We start from the raw sequence: 18,756 nt of genomic DNA on the forward strand, positions 1-18,756 counted from the left end.
TATCCAGCACACCTTCACACTACCTCAGGTGTGTTATCCAGCACACCTTCACACTACCTCAGGTGTGTTATCCAGCACACCTTCACACTACCTCAGGTGTGTTATCCAGCACAGCTTCACACTACCTCAGGTGTGTTATCCAGCACACCTTCACACTACCTCAGGTGTGTTATCCAATGGGCTCAGAAGAGATGTTCTGTCTGTGCACATACAACAAAACCCTCACAAAAATGCAGAATTAGTGTGCACTTCCTAGCAGAGTTTACTGCCAGAGGGGAATCATAGGCCTGTCCCGTGTGGAAAAATAATAATATTGAACTTTGTGTCAGAGGAAAGAAAGTCTCCCTGAAAGCATTGAGTATACATAGTGTATAGTGTATACTACAGTGGCTCCCTAGTATATTGATGATAAAGGCTAAAGTGTCATTTGAAAACAGGTGAATTTGTAAATGAAGTGATAAGCCTATAGAGGCAGGTGCCAGAAGTCGCCAGAAACTTACCACAGGTCAGCTGTTTTTAATAATCTTCCTGGCCTGCTAGTGTACTCGCATATAATCTAGTGATACCAGTGAATAGCAGAATACAGTGTTGTAGGCTAAAGTGTCATTTGAAAACAGGTGAATTTGTAAATGAAGTGATAAGCCTATAGAGGCAGGTGCCAGAAGTTGCCAGAAACTTACCACAGGTCAGCTGTTTTTAATAATCTTCCTGGCCTGCTAGTGTACTCGCATATAATCTAGTGATACCAGTGAATAGCAGAATACAGTGTTGTAGTAGCAACTAACCAGTATTATAATGGTACTTAGTGAAGTGGAGTGACTTTCATTAGTTTCTTTTTCTTGAAATACGAGACGTTACTGTGAATTTCATATAACCTGTAGTTACCAGCGGTCGCAATATACACAACGAGAAGCAATTATTACTACAGAAAAAGCGCCCTTCCTCCAAAATTTGCACCAGTCAACTATAGTGATAATATAGCATTTATTGTGGTGGAGACGAAAAAAAAAAAAATAGAGAAGCTAGATACAGCGATTGATAAACAAAGGTGGAGGCTCGACCGTTCGTCATTGTAGGAGTGCCAGCAGTCACCGGCTCTTCAACACGCAAGTTATACTTTTGTATCAATCAAATCACATATTACTCGGGTAGATAATTTCCAGTAGATCCTTCATGTGTTAGCTCAAATCACCGACCAGTATGGTTTAAATAAGTGACCCACTGATCAGATCAGATAGACTGGTCCGAACCCTTGACTGGTCCGAACCCTGGACTGGTTTCAAACGGTTTCGTTGTGCACCACCTAGCAGGTTATTAATAGAATATTCAAGAGGTTGCTAGTAGAATTGCAGTAAATCAACCATTCAAATCATTATGAAGCTGTGTGTAGTCTGTGGTCAGTCAAACAAACGGGCTTCCACATGCATAAATTGTCATTTCTGTGGAAATTGGTGTCACGCCCCTTGTGCAGATATCCAAGAACTAGCTACAAGCAGTATTAAAACAGGGAAGTGTTTTTGGGTATGCCCAAATGAGATAAATCTGTGGACTAAAATCACAAGGGTATTAAAAGAGGTCAACATCAAAGCTGCTTTCATAGAAAACCTGGAAGCTTTCTACAACAGATGGGAACATAAAAAGTCCGGGCTGAATGGTACTGCCCTTGATACTGGCCATGTAGTCAGAAACTGTAAGGCTGGAGATGATGTCCTGGTAGTCAGTAAATGGGGGGCTGATAGTGCTGTCCTGGGAGACAGTAATGGGGAAGCTGGAGGTGCTGTCCTGGGAGACAGTAATGGTGAAGCTGGAGGTGCTGTCCTGGGAGACAGTAATGGTGAAGCTGGAGATGCTGTCCTGGGAGACAGTAATGGGGAAGCTGGAGATGCTGTCCTGGGAGACAGTAATGGTGAAGCTGGAGATTTTGTCCAGGTAGTCGGGAATTATACGCAGGAAGGAATACATATGAATGACCTCATAGGGGACAGGAGCCATAGTAGGGAAACAAGTGTAGTCAAAGATAAGATAAAACCAATATTGCAAACTAGAAATACCGCAGGAAATAGCAAACAAGAGGACTCCACTAGCAATAGTGAGGATATATTACCAAAAACAAATGGTGGGAGCTCCATTGTTGGTGCTAGGGAGGATAGAAGTAAGACAGGGAAACATGCACCAACAGGGAATACAGTCACAGAAACCCAAGGCAAACGGAAACCAAGCCTGTGCACATACTATGCACTCGGTATCTGCTGGCATGGGAAATCTGGAAAAACAGATGGGACGTGCAACTATGACCACCCTAGGAAATGCCATGCCCATATGACAACAGGAAAATGCAAACTCCCTTCCTGTAAGCTTTTTCACCCTGAACTGTGTACCTCTTCAGTACAGGAAAGACTGTGCTATAACTTAAATTGCCAGGCATACCATCTAAAGGGGACAAAAAGATACAAAACATCCAGGCCATGGGAAAACCTGGGTAGCCACAGCCACTCAAGAGGGAGAGGTTTTTTAGTGCCAGGAAGGAAAAAAAACTGGCAGGAAATGGCAGAAATCGTACACCAAATCCAGTCATTCCTGGAGTGGAACCACAGTCGATGGCCTCCACTCCAAACCAACAGATACAGATACTAATGCCGGAAAAAAAATCCCCCCCCCAGTACCAACAATACCACCAGTCCGATAACATTCTTCTTTGCAAATATACAGGGTCTAAAGCCAGCAACAAACAACAAAATACCTTTCATCCGTGGACTGCTTGCAGAGGCAAAGGCAATGTTCGCGGCTTTCACTGAGACCCACATAAAGGATCACTTGGACAACGAAATATGGATCCCAGGTTACAACCTATACAGATGTGACAGAGTGAACAGGCAAAAGGGGGGGGTTGGCCTGTACATTGCAGAGTCACTTGTTTGCACAGAACTGCTAAATGCCTCAAATGATGTAGTGGAAGTTTTAGCAGTAAAGGTCGAGAACCAAAACCTAGTCATTGTGATAGTCTACAAGCCTCCGGATGCAACATCCCAGCAATTCCAGGAACAGCTGTTAAAAATTGACCACTGTCTGGAAAACCTTCCAGCTCCTGCACCCAACATCTTGCTCCTGGGGGATTTCAACTTAAGGCACCTAAAATGGAGGAATATAGCAAATAATATTGTTGCAGTAATAACACCAGGAGGCAGCTCTGATGAAAACTCACACTCACGCGAGCTTTTAAATCTCTGCACAAAATTCAATTTAAACCAGCAAATAATAGAGCCTACTAGACTGGAGAATACACTAGACCTCATCTTCACTAACAATGATGATCTGATAAGAAATATCACCATATCAAAAACAATATACTCAGATCACAACATAATTGAGGTTCAGTCATGTATGCGCGGAGCCCCAGACCGACATAAGGAGATTAGTCACGAGGGAGCATTCACCAAATTCAACTTCAATAACAAAAACATAAAGTGGGACCAAGTAAACCAAGTCCTAACCGATATAAGCTGGGAAGATATACTAAGCAACACAGACCCCAACTTATGCCTAGAACAGATTAACTCGGTGGCACTCGATGTATGCACAAGGCTTATTCCTCTAAGAAAAAGGAGGAGTAGATGTAAAACAGAAAGAGACAGGCGCTCCCTTTACAGGCGACGGAAAAGAATAACAGAGCGGCTAAAAGAGGTCAATATATCTGAAATGCGTAGGGAGACACTGGTCAGAGAAATAGCAAGCATCGAACTTAAGCTAAAAGAATCCTTTAGGAGTCAGGAATCGCGGGAAGAACTAAAAGCCATAAATGAAATCGAAAGAAACCCAAAGTATTTCTTCTCCTATGCCAAATCAAAATCGAGAACAACGTCCAGTATTGGGCCCCTACTTAAACAAGATGGGTCCTACACAGATGACAACAAGGAAATGAGTGAGCTACTCAAGTCCCAATATGACTCAGTTTTTAGCAAGCCGCTAACCAGACTGAGAGTCGAAGATCAAAATGAATTTTTTATGAGAGAGCCACAAAATTTGATTAACACAAGCCTATCCGATGTTATCCTGACGCCAAATGACTTCGAACAGGCGATAAATGACATGCCCATGCACTCTGCCCCAGGGCCAGACTCATGGAACTCTGTGTTCATCAAGAACTGCAAGAAGCCCCTATCACGAGCCTTTTCCATCCTATGGAGAGGGAGCATGGACACGGGGGTCGTCCCACAGTTACTAAAAACAACAGACATAGCCCCACTCCACAAAGGGGGCAGTAAAGCAACAGCAAAGAACTACAGACCAATAGCACTAACATCCCATATCATAAAAATCTTTGAAAGGGTCCTAAGAAGCAAGATCACCACGCATCTAGAAACCCATCAGTTACACAACCCAGGGCAACATGGGTTTAGAACAGGTCGCTCCTGTCTGTCTCAACTATTGGACCACTACGACAAGGTCCTAAATGCACTAGAAGACAAAAAGAATGCAGATGTAATATATACAGACTTTGCAAAAGCCTTCGACAAGTGTGACCATGGCGTAATAGCGCACAAAATGCGTGCTAAAGGAATAACAGGAAAAGTCGGTCGATGGATCTATAATTTCCTCACTAACAGAACACAGAGAGTAGTCGTCAACAGAGTAAAGTCCGAGGCAGCTATGGTGAAAAGCTCTGTTCCACAAGGCACAGTACTCGCTCCCATCTTGTTCCTCATCCTTATATCCGACATAGACAAGGATGTCAGCCACAGCACCGTGTCTTCCTTTGCAGATGACACCCGAATCTGCATGACAGTGTCTTCCATTGCAGACACTGCAAAGCTCCAGGCAGACATCAACCAAATCTTTCAGTGGGCTGCAGAAAACAATATGAAGTTCAACGATGAGAAATTTCAATTACTCAGATATGGTAAACATGAGGAAATTAAATCTTCATCAGAGTACAAAACAAATTCTGGCCACAAAATAGAGCGAAACACCAACGTCAAAGACCTGGGAGTGATCATGTCGGAGGATCTCACCTTCAAGGACCATAACATTGTATCAATCGCATCTGCTAGAAAAATGACAGGATGGATAATGAGAACCTTCAAAACTAGGGAGGCCAAGCCCATGATGACACTCTTCAGGTCACTTGTTCTATCTAGGCTGGAATATTGCTGCACACTAACAGCACCTTTCAAGGCAGGTGAAATTGCCGACCTAGAAAATGTACAGAGAACTTTCACGGCGCGCATAACGGAGATAAAACACCTCAATTATTGGGAGCGCTTGAGGTTCCTAAACCTGTATTCCCTGGAACGCAGGAGGGAGAGATACATGATTATATACACCTGGAAAATCCTAGAGGGACTAGTACCGAACTTGCACACGAAAATCACCCACTACGAAAGCAAAAGACTTGGCAGACGATGCACCATCCCCCCAATGAAAAGCAGGGGTGTCACTAGCACGTTAAGAGACCATACAATAAGTGTCAGGGGCCCGAGACTGTTCAACTGCCTCCCAGCACACATAAGGGGGATTACCAATAGACCCCTGGCAGTCTTCAAGCTGGCACTGGACAAGCACCTAAAGTCAGTTCCGGATCAGCCGGGCTGTGGCTCGTATGTTGGTTTGCGTGCAGCCAGCAGCAACAGCCTGGTTGATCAGGCTCTGATCCACCAGGAGGCCTGGTCTCAGACCGGGCCGCGGGGGTGTTGACCCCCGGAACTCTCTCCAGGTAAACTCTCCAGGTAAACACTCGTTTTATATGCAAGGAATGTAAAATACCACTATGCACAACACCATGTTTCAAAAGTTCCATAGACTACAACTGCTCTAGGAACATTTCCAGTGATGGTATACATATATAAAAATTACTAAATTAAAAAAAAAAATTCCTTTTCGGTCACTGTCTCATACTGATGACAATATTAGTGCGGCTACTGTGTTGCATACAAGTGTATATACAGTAGACCGTTGATTAACCCGTAAACGGTCCAAGCAGATCTACGTTCACATGTGTAGTGCTACAAAAGTAGAGCTAAGTTTTTTTTACATATTTTCAAATATAACAAAAAAAAAAAAAAAAAGTAGATCAAAGTTTTTTACACATTTTCAAATGTAGAAAAAAAAAGATGATCTACTTTTTTTACATACTTTCAAATGTTGAAAAAACGTATATATACATTTGGACCGTTTACGGGTTAAAAGGGTAGTTAGGTTCCTGAAAATGCAGTGTTAGACAAATTCATGTTAAAGAAACTGAATAACTTATGGGAAAAATAGGGTTATGTTCCTGGAATATGCCCCCCCAAAAAAAAAAAAAAAAACTTATTTTTAGGTTACCAAATCTTACAAAAAAAATAAATAATGCAATTGTTGTTCATTATTGTCATAATGTTTTTTCTGTTGCTTAAGGCTAAAAATGCAACAGAAATATTTCTTTTCATTAAATTGTGGTTGCTGGTGTTTGTCAATGATTGTGAAGGAGTGGAGAGGCATGCTGAGACCCATCTGGGCTGTGAGGTGAATGGCAGTCCAATCAGTCAGTCAGTCAAGTCAACAAGTCAGAACATCAGCCAATCAAGTCCCTACAGTCATTCAGTCAAGTCATTCAGTAAATCAGTTAAATCAGTCAGTCAAGTAGTAAGCAGTCATTATATCAACCAAGTTATTCAGTAAATCAGGAAGTCAATCAGTAGTCATTCAGTAAATCATTCAGGTCAGTAAGCCAGTCAGTAAATCAGTCAGTCAGTCAGTAGGTCAGTCAGTCAAGTAAGGCATTCTGTAAATCAGTCAGGTCAGTAAGCCAGTTAGTAAATCAGGTCAGTCATTCAGTTAATCAGTCAAATCAGATCTGTCAGTAAGTCATTCCTCCAGCTTACGGCACTGAAATTTTTCCCCTTTCAAGAAGCACAATCGTTTAAATTGAATTTTACAAAGTGTAAAACGAAAATATGCCACAATTTGACAATAGTTTAATGAAGAAAACGTTTTAAAGGAAACTGTTTAAATCGATGGTCTACTGTATATAAATATACATTATATTGGTTTCACAGACCACAAAAGCTACTGGAAAAAGTAAAATATTAGAAAACAAAGAAAAAAAAAAACAATGAAATTAAAAAAACCTAATACGGAGTACACAGCATCCGCCAATGTTACTGTCAGCTGATTACTGACTGTCAACTTTATGCCTTAATATCTCAGTAAATATTGATGAGAATTTTTTTTTTTGTTTCATTACCTACAAAAAAATATAGTCTTTAAAGTTAATAAGAATTTTTTTTTAATTCTTGGACCCTGAGAGCAATTTTTCGATCAGGGGTGTGGAGCCCTGAAAGGGTTAAGTAACTTATCACCTATTCCATTTACATGCAACAATTGCCACACTGCTCCCTACCACATTCCTTTTCTAAATCCATAAATGCAATGAAAACTTCCTTACCTACATCTAGATTCTGTCGACTTGCGTGCTTAATGTAAACACTTGGTCTACACATCCTTTTTTTTTTTTTTTAACAAGTCGGCCGTCTCCCACCGAGGCAGGGTGACCCAAAAAGAAAGAAAATCCCCAAAAAGAAAATACTTTCATCATCATTCATCATCTCACTCACACATAATCACTGTTTTTGCAGAGGTGCTCAGAATACAACAGTTTAGAAACATATACGTATAAAGATACACAACATATCCCTCCAAACTGCCAATATCTACACATCTACCCATCCTAAAACCTTGTTCATTTGCAATCTTGCTCTTCAACTTACCTTTAATTCTTTCAATAACAGCTCTACCATATACTTTACCTAGCATAGTCAACAGGCTTATTCCCAAAACAAGATACTCTGAGTATTGCAGGCAGAGAATAGTCTATAAAAAATATATAAAGAGCAGAGAATTACACTAACACTCCCACAAAAATTAATAGAAATAACTCACAGTAAAACAATAATGTCTAGCTCACATACAAGTGACATCAAGACAACTTCCCATGAACAATGCAACAAAATGTTGCAAGTGGCTGCCATAAACACATCACTCGTAACTCTGGAAAACAGTAGCAAATTAGCATATGCAAACAAATAATATTAAACTTTAGGATCACAAGGTACACAAAAGCAACATCGTCACTAACGAGTACCTGTAATAGAAAAATGTAGAGTGGTGCTGTCAAGCAATACTATCAAAATGAGTTATTATACAGTCATAGATGAAGACAAGAACACTAACTGCAACAATAATGTACACACGAGCACTGAAGTCTCTGAAGAAACCCAGAACAGCACCAAGAGATAAAGACAAGGAACACTTTCCTAAGTACACACAACAGTGCCCCAGGACACCAGAAAACAAAGCACAGTAACATCAATAACAGAATGGTGAGAAAAGTAAGACACAGTTGAAATAGTCACAAAATGAAAGGAATGAAACAATAATGCAACAAACAGTAGCAATATTACTTAGGCTAAAATTAAAATGCAAGAAACTTTAGGTGAGAGGCCAGGTGGTGACCAGCATCCTGGTAGCAGGAATCAGCTGTTTTGGTAGCCATCTTGTGGAGCATCAGACCACTCTATGACATCACTAGAAAGCAGGGGTCTTTTAACTGACCACCTATGATGTCACCAGGCATGGAACTCAGCTTGACAATATACCTTGTCAAGCTGAGTTCTCAGTGGAATATAATATATTCACACCAGAAGTTCACACAAATGTACTAAAAACAGGTGGAGATAGCAACTGTTGGTAGACAAGGGTGTGGTGAAGCAAACAGTGGATGTCATGACAACACAGTGGCACTAAAGACTCGATGGCTTAGTGAAGCAAGCAGTACTCCTGGGGCTTGGTCTGCAAAGCCACAGGGCTTCTGCCAGGAACATAAAACTGGGAGACTGGTTTACACCATAGTATAGGCAACAGCACTGACTGGAGAAATCAGTAGTTTAGAACTGGAATGAAAATGACTTGCCTGACTAGAAACTGAAGCTAAGGCAGGGATGTACACAGCTGCCATTTAGGCATGACAACACAGATAGGTGCTGCACTGGTTTTGAGTTATGACATCTATGCTGGCTTAGTGGCAGCTGGACTGGTTTAACAGTGGCACAGTCTTGCTCCTGATCACCCTTTTTCTGATCTGCTTAATCAGATCAGAAAAAGGGCTGGAGAGCAGGAGCAGCAGCTTGAATGGAAATGGTGGGGTTAATGGCAGTAAGCAAACTTGGTGTCAAACATTTCAGTGATAAAGTCCACATACCCAACATGCAGGATCAGTACTGCTATCATGACAGAATGCATTACCAGAAGGATGAGAAAGGCAGTACTGCAACGAGAAAGATGGTGGGTAGCTGATGACAACTGATCGAAACAGATAAACGCAACCAGATCGTAGCAACTGAAAAGCAGCACCAGCTGTATTCCACACTAATTTCCACAAACTCTGTTACTGGGTCAAAGCCTGTCACAGTTTGTTATGCCCTCATCTGGGCATATCATGGGTTACATCAGACAGATTGAGTAAGACATCCTCAGTTCTGTTGTTTACTGTACAGTAATGTGTGCACAGGGAACTGCAACCACACCCATCCTACTTCTAGGACTCTAGGATTCACACATAAAATATCTAGGACCCAAATGTCAGTGACTACCAAGTAGCCAATGATGCAGGCACACAGCATGACATCTCAGCTATAAAAGCAAAAATGCTTTCTCCAGCTTTAACAAACTGCCAGGTCAAAGGTAACAAGTGTTAAATGTCTACAAAAGGGGTGTAGACTTTTAACATTACTCAAAATTTCCAATTTTCTTTTTAAAACATTTAAGACATTCTGAAATAGGCTGCGGTTTCTTTCCTCCTTTAGTTCCCATCTGTATCACAAGCACAGATTTTGCTGAAAAATCTAGACAGACTGAACAATATGGTTTCTTGATTTTGTGAGTTTTCAAGTGTTTTGTCAGAAGAAGTTTCCTTGGGAAAACTTTTTTACACAATGAACACTTGTGCCCTTTCTTCTCCATGTGACGTTTTATGTGACACAATAAGGTACTTTTGTATAAAAAGCCTCTTTCACACATTGAACACTGATATGGTGTTTCACCTGCATGAATTCTCATATGCCTCGCCAAAGAACTTCTGTAAGTAAAGTCTTTTTGACACTCTGTACACTGATATGGTTTATCACCAGTGTGAGTTCTCATGTGCATCATAAGATAGTTTTTCTTATAAAACACTTTTTGACACACTGAACACTGATACGTATTCTCACCTGTGTGAGTTCTTACGTGATACTGTAAACTACTTTTGAGAGGAAAAGCTTTTCCACATATTGAACACTGATATGGTTTCTCTCCTGTATGAGTTCTCATGTGAGACTCTAAGTGCCATTTGTCTGAAAAGCGTTTTAGACATTCTGGACAAGGAAATGGTTGTTCCCCTTCATGAATTCTCATGTGCTTTAAAAGCACACATTTCTGCACAAAGTCTTTCGAACACATTGAACACTGGTATGGTTTCTCCCCTGTGTGTGTTTTCATGTGTGTCACCACACAATTCTTTGCAGCAAAAACTTTTTCACACACTAAACACTTGTGTATTTTATTTTTTGAGTGACTTCTCATGTGGTTTAATAAAGCACCTTTGTGAGAAAACTCTCTCTGACACTTCGAGCACTGATATTGTTTACCTTCTGCGTGAGTGTTCATATGCTTCATTAAAACACTTTTGTATGAAAATTCTTTCAGACACTCTGAGCACTGATATGGTTTGTCCCCTGTGTGAATTCTCATATGCATATACAGATTAGAGTGAAATGAAAAACTTTTTAGGCATATTTCACAATGATAAGGTTTCTCCCCTGTATGAGCTCTCATGTGTTTGTCTACATAACATTTACTTTTAAAGCTTTTTGAACACTCTGAACAATGATACAATTTCTCATTTTTGTCATCCCTCTGAGGCGTTACACTAGCAGTTATTTTGTCACTAACATTGGTGCTCTTCCTGGTTCCTCGAGACTTGGCCATTGAGGCAGTGGTCCCTCGAGTCATCACTAGGATGACAGAGGCGACTTTTATATCTGAACTATGAGAACTGAATCAGTTTTTCATGTCAATTCGGAAATAAAATTTTAATGTACGAATCTTCTTATACTAATGCTTTCCTCTTTTGCGAGAAAAGTACTTTTAGGTATTTTAAAGTTTCCTAAAATACTAAAAAAATATTATATCCTTACAGAATTTTGGTTGAAATCTCATTGCTATGTACTGTATAAAAGAGTTTGTTTTAAAGGTCTTTAAATAAAATCCATACCAGTGAATTTGTCCTGATGTGCATACTGTTGCTAAGATAAATATAGACTAAGCTCTATATTAAGCCACTTAATATAGAGTGGATGTGTAGACTGTGTTGTTACCATCATAACAATAATGAACAATTTTGTGACCAGAGTATTTTGTCCACTGTTTCCAAATCAGACGGCTGCAAATTTTGTCCCGTATTTCCAAAGTCTGTTTATTTTGAGGTCTATTATATCTAAGGTTTACTCAAAACACAAACACATAAATTACTTCTCTCTACTGTAGTCTTCCTATATTGTGTTAGACGAACCTTTGTAATCAGGATGATGTTGAGGCGAGGTTCACATATTGGCACTATATATGTCAAGTATTTCTAACACCAGTAAAAAGAAAAAAGCTCATCAAATTAATTTTCAAGTGGTGGATGGGTGAGCCAGTGGAAGGCCTCGGTAAGATGACCAAAAGATCACATACGACCCGGGTCAGGAAACACTTGTCCTGTTTCCTGCTGAATCTTACCTAACCTAATCTTCTAACACCAGGGCTTCATGACACTCTCTGGTGCCACTGTTAGACGAGTTTTAGTAGTCATGATACTGAGGTGAGCTATATACAGTTATACTGTATATGAAGTGTGACACCAGAGCTTCAGGACACTGTTAGATGAGTTTAAGTAATCAGAATACAAGGTGACCATGTGTTTACAATATAAATGAAGTGTTTCTGACACCAGAGCTTTAAAGCACCATTTGGTATCAGTGTAGGCCTGATTCTTTTGGTGCACTGATAAACTGCAAGTAAACAGCGCAAGAGATTGATGTGATAGTGAATGTTACAATCATTCAACAATTTAAAAAATTATATGACCAACTAAATATTAATGATGGGACACCATGAGCAGAACTTTGCAACTGAGACTACAAACAAGTACTGTAATAAAAAATAAGCAATCACAAAAAGAGCAGTGCCCCTATAGATCCTTGATGCCTGTATTATTATTATGCCAGATACACTATACTGCTCACTTCTTGTGATGTTTGTTTCTCACTAGATGCTTAAACAGGTGAGAAGTGCTGCTGCCACACTTGCTGATGCACTTCCAGATGCAGTAATAACTTCCTGTGATGGTACTTAACAGGTGAGAAGCGCTGCTGCCACACTTGCTGATGCACTTCCAGATGCAGTAGTAACTTCCTGTGATGGTTTTTCCTCACTAGGCACTTAACAGGTGAGAAGTGCTACTGCCACACTTGCTGATGCACTTCCAGATGCAGTAATAACTTCCTATGATGGTACTTAACAGGTGAGAAGTGCTGCTGCCACACTTGCTGATGCACTTCCAGATGCAGTAGTAACTTCCTGTGATGGTTTTTCCTCACCAGGCACTTAACAGGTGAGAAGTGCTACTGCCACACTTCCCTGAAAACATTAAACAATAGTATTAATTTCAGTCTTAAAAATGAACCAACAATACTAATACTGTACTGAAAAAAAATAAATCATGATTATTAGTTAATATTATTGTCCAAGCAGGATGAAACGTTAATCCAGTTTTTTTTATTCTCGGGGAAATGAACAGGGGCACTATTTGCAACTTCTTTTAAAACTACTATAAACGTAAACCAAGTTAGGCATAAAGTCTCCACCTAAGATGACAAAATTAGTAAAGGTATTATACAGTGGAGCCCCGAGTTTTGAACTTAATCCGTTCCAGGAGCTACTTCTAAAGTCGAAACATTTGAAACTCGAAGCAATATTTCTCAGAAGAAATAATGTAAATACAATTAATCTGTTCCAGAAACCCAAAAATATTAAAAAAAAAAAAAATCAATTTTTTGGAAATTATAGTTTTACATACATACTACAACAAACATACATAGTACAATTAGTAAAGTATAAATAAACATTTAAATAAACATATAAAATAACATTTTTACTTACCTTTATTGTAGATTGTTGATGGCATCTGGAAGACAGTGAGGAGTGAGGGAGCACTTATTGTTTGGAAGGGGAATCCCCTTCCATAAAGACTTTGGGTAACAAGTCCCTCTCTGGGGTAACTTCCCTGCTTTAAGATTTCCCTAAAATGGGACATGGTTCTGTCACTGAACTTGTTGCAGGGTGATATTTTTCAGCAAATGCCTGCACCCTATTCCACACTGCACAACTCTCCTTAATCGCTGAAGAAAGTGCCATCCACTACCACCATCCACCACCACCACTATCCACCATTACCATCCACCACTACCACCATCCACCACCAATACCATCCAGCACTACCACCATCCACCACCACCACTATCCACCAATACCATCCAGCACTACCACCATCCACCACCACCACTATCCACCATTACCATCCACCACTACCACCATCCACCACCACCATCCACCAATACCATCAACCACCACCACCACCATCCACCAATACCATCAACCACCACCACCACCATCCACCAATACCATCCACCAATACCATCAACCACCACCAGCCACCAATACCATCAACCACCACCACCACCACCATCCACCAATACCATCATCCACCACCACCATCCACCAATACCATCATCCACCACCATCACCATCCACCAATACCATCCACCACCAATACCATCCACCACCATCCACCACCACCAACACCATCAACCACCAATACCATCAACCACCATCCACCAATACCATCCACCACCACCACCACCACCAATACCATCATCCACCACCATCCACCAATACCATCCACTACCACCACCACCATCCACCAATACCATCCACCATCACCACCAATACCATCCACCAATACCATCCACCATCACCACCAATACCATCCACCAATACCATCTACCACCACCACCATCCACCACCAACCATCAACCACCATCCACCAATACCATCCACCACCACCACCAATACCATCAACCACCAATACCATCATCCACCACCATCCACCACCACCACCATCCACCGATACCATCCATCACTACCACCACCACCACCATCCACCAATACCATCCACCACCACCATCCACCAATACCATCCACCACCACCACCATGGTAGCTTATTTCACAGTCGCACTTAATAAACAAGCACCAAACACAATGAATTGATAGTGAAACATTTGAGTGCACAGGTTAGTGTTCACTCAAGCATAAACAAAGCCAGACTGGCTCACAACGCCTGCGTGGGGATGCGGGCAGGCAGACAGGTCTGGTATGTGGTTCGAAACATGGGGCAAGTTCAACACTCGGGACAAAATTGGTTCAAAAAAAGCGGTCGAAACTCAAAGCGTTACATAGTCGATGCATTCGAAACTCGGGGTACCGCTGTTTGAAGACACCCCAATTGAATGCTGCTGCTGCTGCTTCTGGAGTGTATACCTTCACCTAACAATATTGCTGGGTTGTCACAAGCTTAACCCTTTGACTGTCGCAACCCCCCAATCCTGAGGTGTCTCCTGGTGTTGCAAAAAAAAAAAAAAAAAATCTTAGGAAATGATAGAGAATCTTTTCCCTATTGTAATGACACCAAAACAACGAAATTTGATGGAAAACTGACGGAAATACGCTCTCGCAAAGTTAGCGACCTCGGCGATATTTACAAATCGGCGATTTCGCCCACTTTGAGCCCTATTTTCGGCTAATTCCATTGTTGCAGTCGAACAAACTCATAGCTATTTCTTTAGAACTCCATTTTTTCTATCGATTGAGTACAAGAAACTGCCCATTTACCGATTTCAACTACCCAATAACGTGGTCAGAAATTTGCAATTGGCCAATTTCACGAAAATTAAAAAATATGACAATTTCAAAATAAGGTCCAGAATGAACAATGCAGACATTCCTGGCTCTAAAATAACATTTTCTTTGTTCATCGGTCATGTCTCCAGGCCCCTCTGATATTACTCTTGCTTTCTATTTTGAATTTTTTTTCAAACAAAAAATAGAAGATTTACTGTTATGCAGACTACTGCAATATTGTAATAATTGTACAAATAATGTCAACCCATTCATGACTGCATATTAGAATGGCTAGTTGGACATTTATTGGACAATGACATCATTTGTTTACTTTTGAACATCGGCAAAAATCAAACATTTCCCCTACTTCGAGCTCCATTTCAACGTTATTTTTATAGTAAAACCAATCAAAAATCACCTCTATTTCTATAATATGTTCTCCATTCTATCAAATGAGACCAAGAAAACGAGAATACAGCCATAAATACTATGCGAAAATAGTCCACAAAGTCGGCATTTTAATTAAAAAAATGGTCAGAGTTTTTTTTTCTCATTATGCACTGCGTGTTCCAGGATTTTTTTTATATGGTGCACACTGACCACACAGACCCATTCTCTCACATATGGGCCTACCAGCTTTATCCTGCTTGATTTGAAGCCGCTAGAATTTATCAGTATATAGTGGACCCCTGGTTCATGTTATTAATCTGTTCCTGAGAGCTCATCGTAAAGCAAAATTATCGGAAAGCGAATCAATTTTCCCCATAAGAAATAATGGAAATCAAATTAATCCGTGCAAGACACCCAAAAGTATGAAAAAAAAAAACTTTTACCACATGAAATATTAAGTTTAATGCAATAGAATAATTACAATAACAATAATAACAATAAAATAATCACAATAGAATAATTGACACATACCTTTAATGAAGATCTGGTGATGATTGATGGGATGGGAGGAGGGGAGAGTGTCGAAGTTTTTAATGTTTAGAAGGGGAATCGCTGTTTTGTAATCACAGTTGCACCTTTTGCAAGAACAGCTTCCTTGATTGCCGTTTTCCTGCTCACTATAGTAGAGATGGTTGAGTGGGATTTACTATACAACTTGGCCAGGTCCGACACACGCACTCCACTTTCATACTTTGCAATTATCTCTTTCTTCATTTCAATAGTCATTAGCACCCTTGGTCTCGATGGGTTGGCACTAGAAGCTTTCTTGGGGCCCATGGTGACTTATTTTGCAGAAACAAGCACCAAAAACAGTGATAATATGGAATGTACTGAATGTATCCTTAGATGCGCGAACACTGGCTGGCTTGTAAACACTGGCACACACGGGAAAGTTCAGGCCACATGTGGACACGTCTCGTACGAATCGTATCGCATACCGGGTTTTGTAATGGGAAACGAGGCAAATTTTTTGCGATATAATGCTTCGGATACCGGATTTATCGGATACCAATGACTTCGCGAACCGGGGGTCCACTGTATATACGTCAAACATGGTTACTCGTAAGACGTATATATACGGCCGAAACAGTCAAAGGGTTAAGACCCCTGACAAATCTCTACCAACCAGCCTGCTACTCCTGGACATACTAGCAGGAATCTGGGGAAAACATGGACGGTATTCCCAATAACCTATAAATTGTGGCTCTAGAGGGATCCTGTAATGATTGCTTCCTTTGCCCTTCCTGATATCACCTGCTGCTACGCAGCTGACATGCCTTTCGAGTCAGACAGGGAGCCAAGGCCGGGTCACCACCTGGAAAAGACTCAGGCCGGGACAGTACTGGCAAATCTAATAAGAAGTCAAGACAGTCAGTCAGTCAAATAAGTCAGTAAGTCAATCAATTCAATAAGTCACTCAAGTCAATAAGTCAAGCAAATCAGTCAGTAGTCAGTCATGGAAGTCGGTCATGGAAGTCGGTCATGGAAGTCGGTCATGGAAGTCGGTCATGGAAGTCGGTCATGGAAGTCGGTCATGGAAGTCGGTCATGGAAGTCGGTCATGGAAGTCGGTCATGGAAGTCAGTCATGGAAGTCAATCATGGAAGTCAATCATGGAAGTCAATCATGGAAGTCAGACATGGAAGTCAATCATGGAAGTCAATCATGGAAGTCAGACATGGAAGACAGACATGGAAGTCAAGTCTGTCAGTAAGTCAGTCAGTGAGACAATATCCTGAGTTATTCATTACACATACTCGTATATTTACCTCATTCTTTTTAATTGTACGAACTGATGCTTCATGATCCACCACATGAGCACTCTCAAACTTATCTAATACAGTGGTACCTTGACTTACGAGTTTAATTCGTTCCGTGACCCAGCTCGTAACTCAATTTCCTCATGTAGCAAATCAATTTTCCTCACTGAAATTAACTGAAATGCCATTAATATATTCCAGACCCCCCCCCCCCCCAAAAAAAAAATATGGGTTTTTAAATAAGAAAAATGTATTTATAATTAAGAAATGATTTTTGCTGTTTTTGCCAGGTCCCAGCAATGTTTTAGAAATTCTGGAGTATATATGAAACTCCTTGAAGCACAGTGTAAGATGAGTGTCACTTCACTGCTGACAGTGCAGCACTGGAGTGGCATTTGATAATCGTGCACTGCCTTGGCTTTATTTTTCACTGTTACACATAAACATGTCTATCTGTTTCTGTCTGACTGTATCTATTTTGTCTGTGTCTAGCTCTATGTTTATCTCTGTCTCTGCTTATCTTTCTGTCTGCCTGTGTTTCTGTCTTCCTGTGTCTCTACTTGTCTCTCTGTCTCAGAGAGAGCCGCTCATGAACCAACAGGTATTACACACGATGTAGAGTCGTCACCTCTGATTCCTGAACAAGTGAAAATGTGTATTACTTGCCAGTCATGCTTATTATGCCTTATATCTACAAGCATAGCGCAGCACTTTGTCTGGATTTTCTAAGTTATCCTAGGTAATTTACACTATGTACGTATAACTGTATTTATGTGTACAGTGGTCCCTCAATAATCGTCCGGCCTGAAAGTCGTCCATTTCGGAAATAGTCCCGTTATTTCGTCTAAACATTGGCTCGCAAATGGTCCGTTAACTCGCTAATCGTCCTTCGTCCGGGACGGGTACTCACGCTCTGAGCCACCTGGGCCTGCCTTCCCAGCCAGTGTGCCATTGTTTACCAGTGAGCGATGGTCCCCTCACATGCTCCTATGAAATATTTCTTAATATTCCATTGATTTTAGTGCTTGCAAGTGCTAAATAAGCTACCATGGCTCCAAAGAAAGCTTCTAGTGCCAGCCCTTTGGTAAAGAATGTGAGAAACACATAATTTATGAAAAAGTTTGTAGAAAAATACAAAGGTGGTGGTAGAGTGGAAGAAGTTGTGAGAGTGGTTGATGGTGGTAGAAGGTAGTAGTGATGGTGGTAACAGTTGTAATAGTGGTAGAAGGTCGTAGTGATGGTGGTAGAGGGTTCCTTCTTTAGCGATTCATCGATTCTACCAACTTCTCCAATGTTGTTGGAGTTATATAGGGCTACAGAAAACACCGGCGCCTCAGCTGCTGCTTCACCACCATTATGGATAGCTTACTCTCAGTGGCCCTTATATACCCAACAACAACACAACACAACACCTCTCGTGACATATGTAATGACTTATTTTATTCATTCTAGAGTATATTCCATGTTTCTATGTTATTAATATTGTTTATTATGTCATATTAGTGGAATTGTGATAGATAAATAAGCCACAGAGTTG

At 40.7% G+C, this 18,756-nt stretch overlaps 1 protein-coding gene across 1 annotated transcript in view; it reads right to left on the reverse strand.

Moving 5' to 3' along the window:
- Positions 1–7,449: 7,449 nt before the first annotated feature.
- The window catches only part of LOC128691932 (zinc finger protein 853-like), a 41,211-nt gene continuing 29,904 nt past the window's right edge, over positions 7,450–18,756 (reverse strand). The window contains exon 4 of the mRNA XM_070101098.1: positions 7,450–12,690. The gene's annotated coding sequence lies outside the window, so the exon portion shown is untranslated. The remainder of the gene's footprint in view (positions 12,691–18,756) is intronic.

Source organism: Cherax quadricarinatus, chromosome 75 (assembly GCF_038502225.1).
Source record: "Cherax quadricarinatus isolate ZL_2023a chromosome 75, ASM3850222v1, whole genome shotgun sequence".
Lineage (NCBI taxonomy): Eukaryota > Metazoa > Arthropoda > Malacostraca > Decapoda > Parastacidae > Cherax > Cherax quadricarinatus.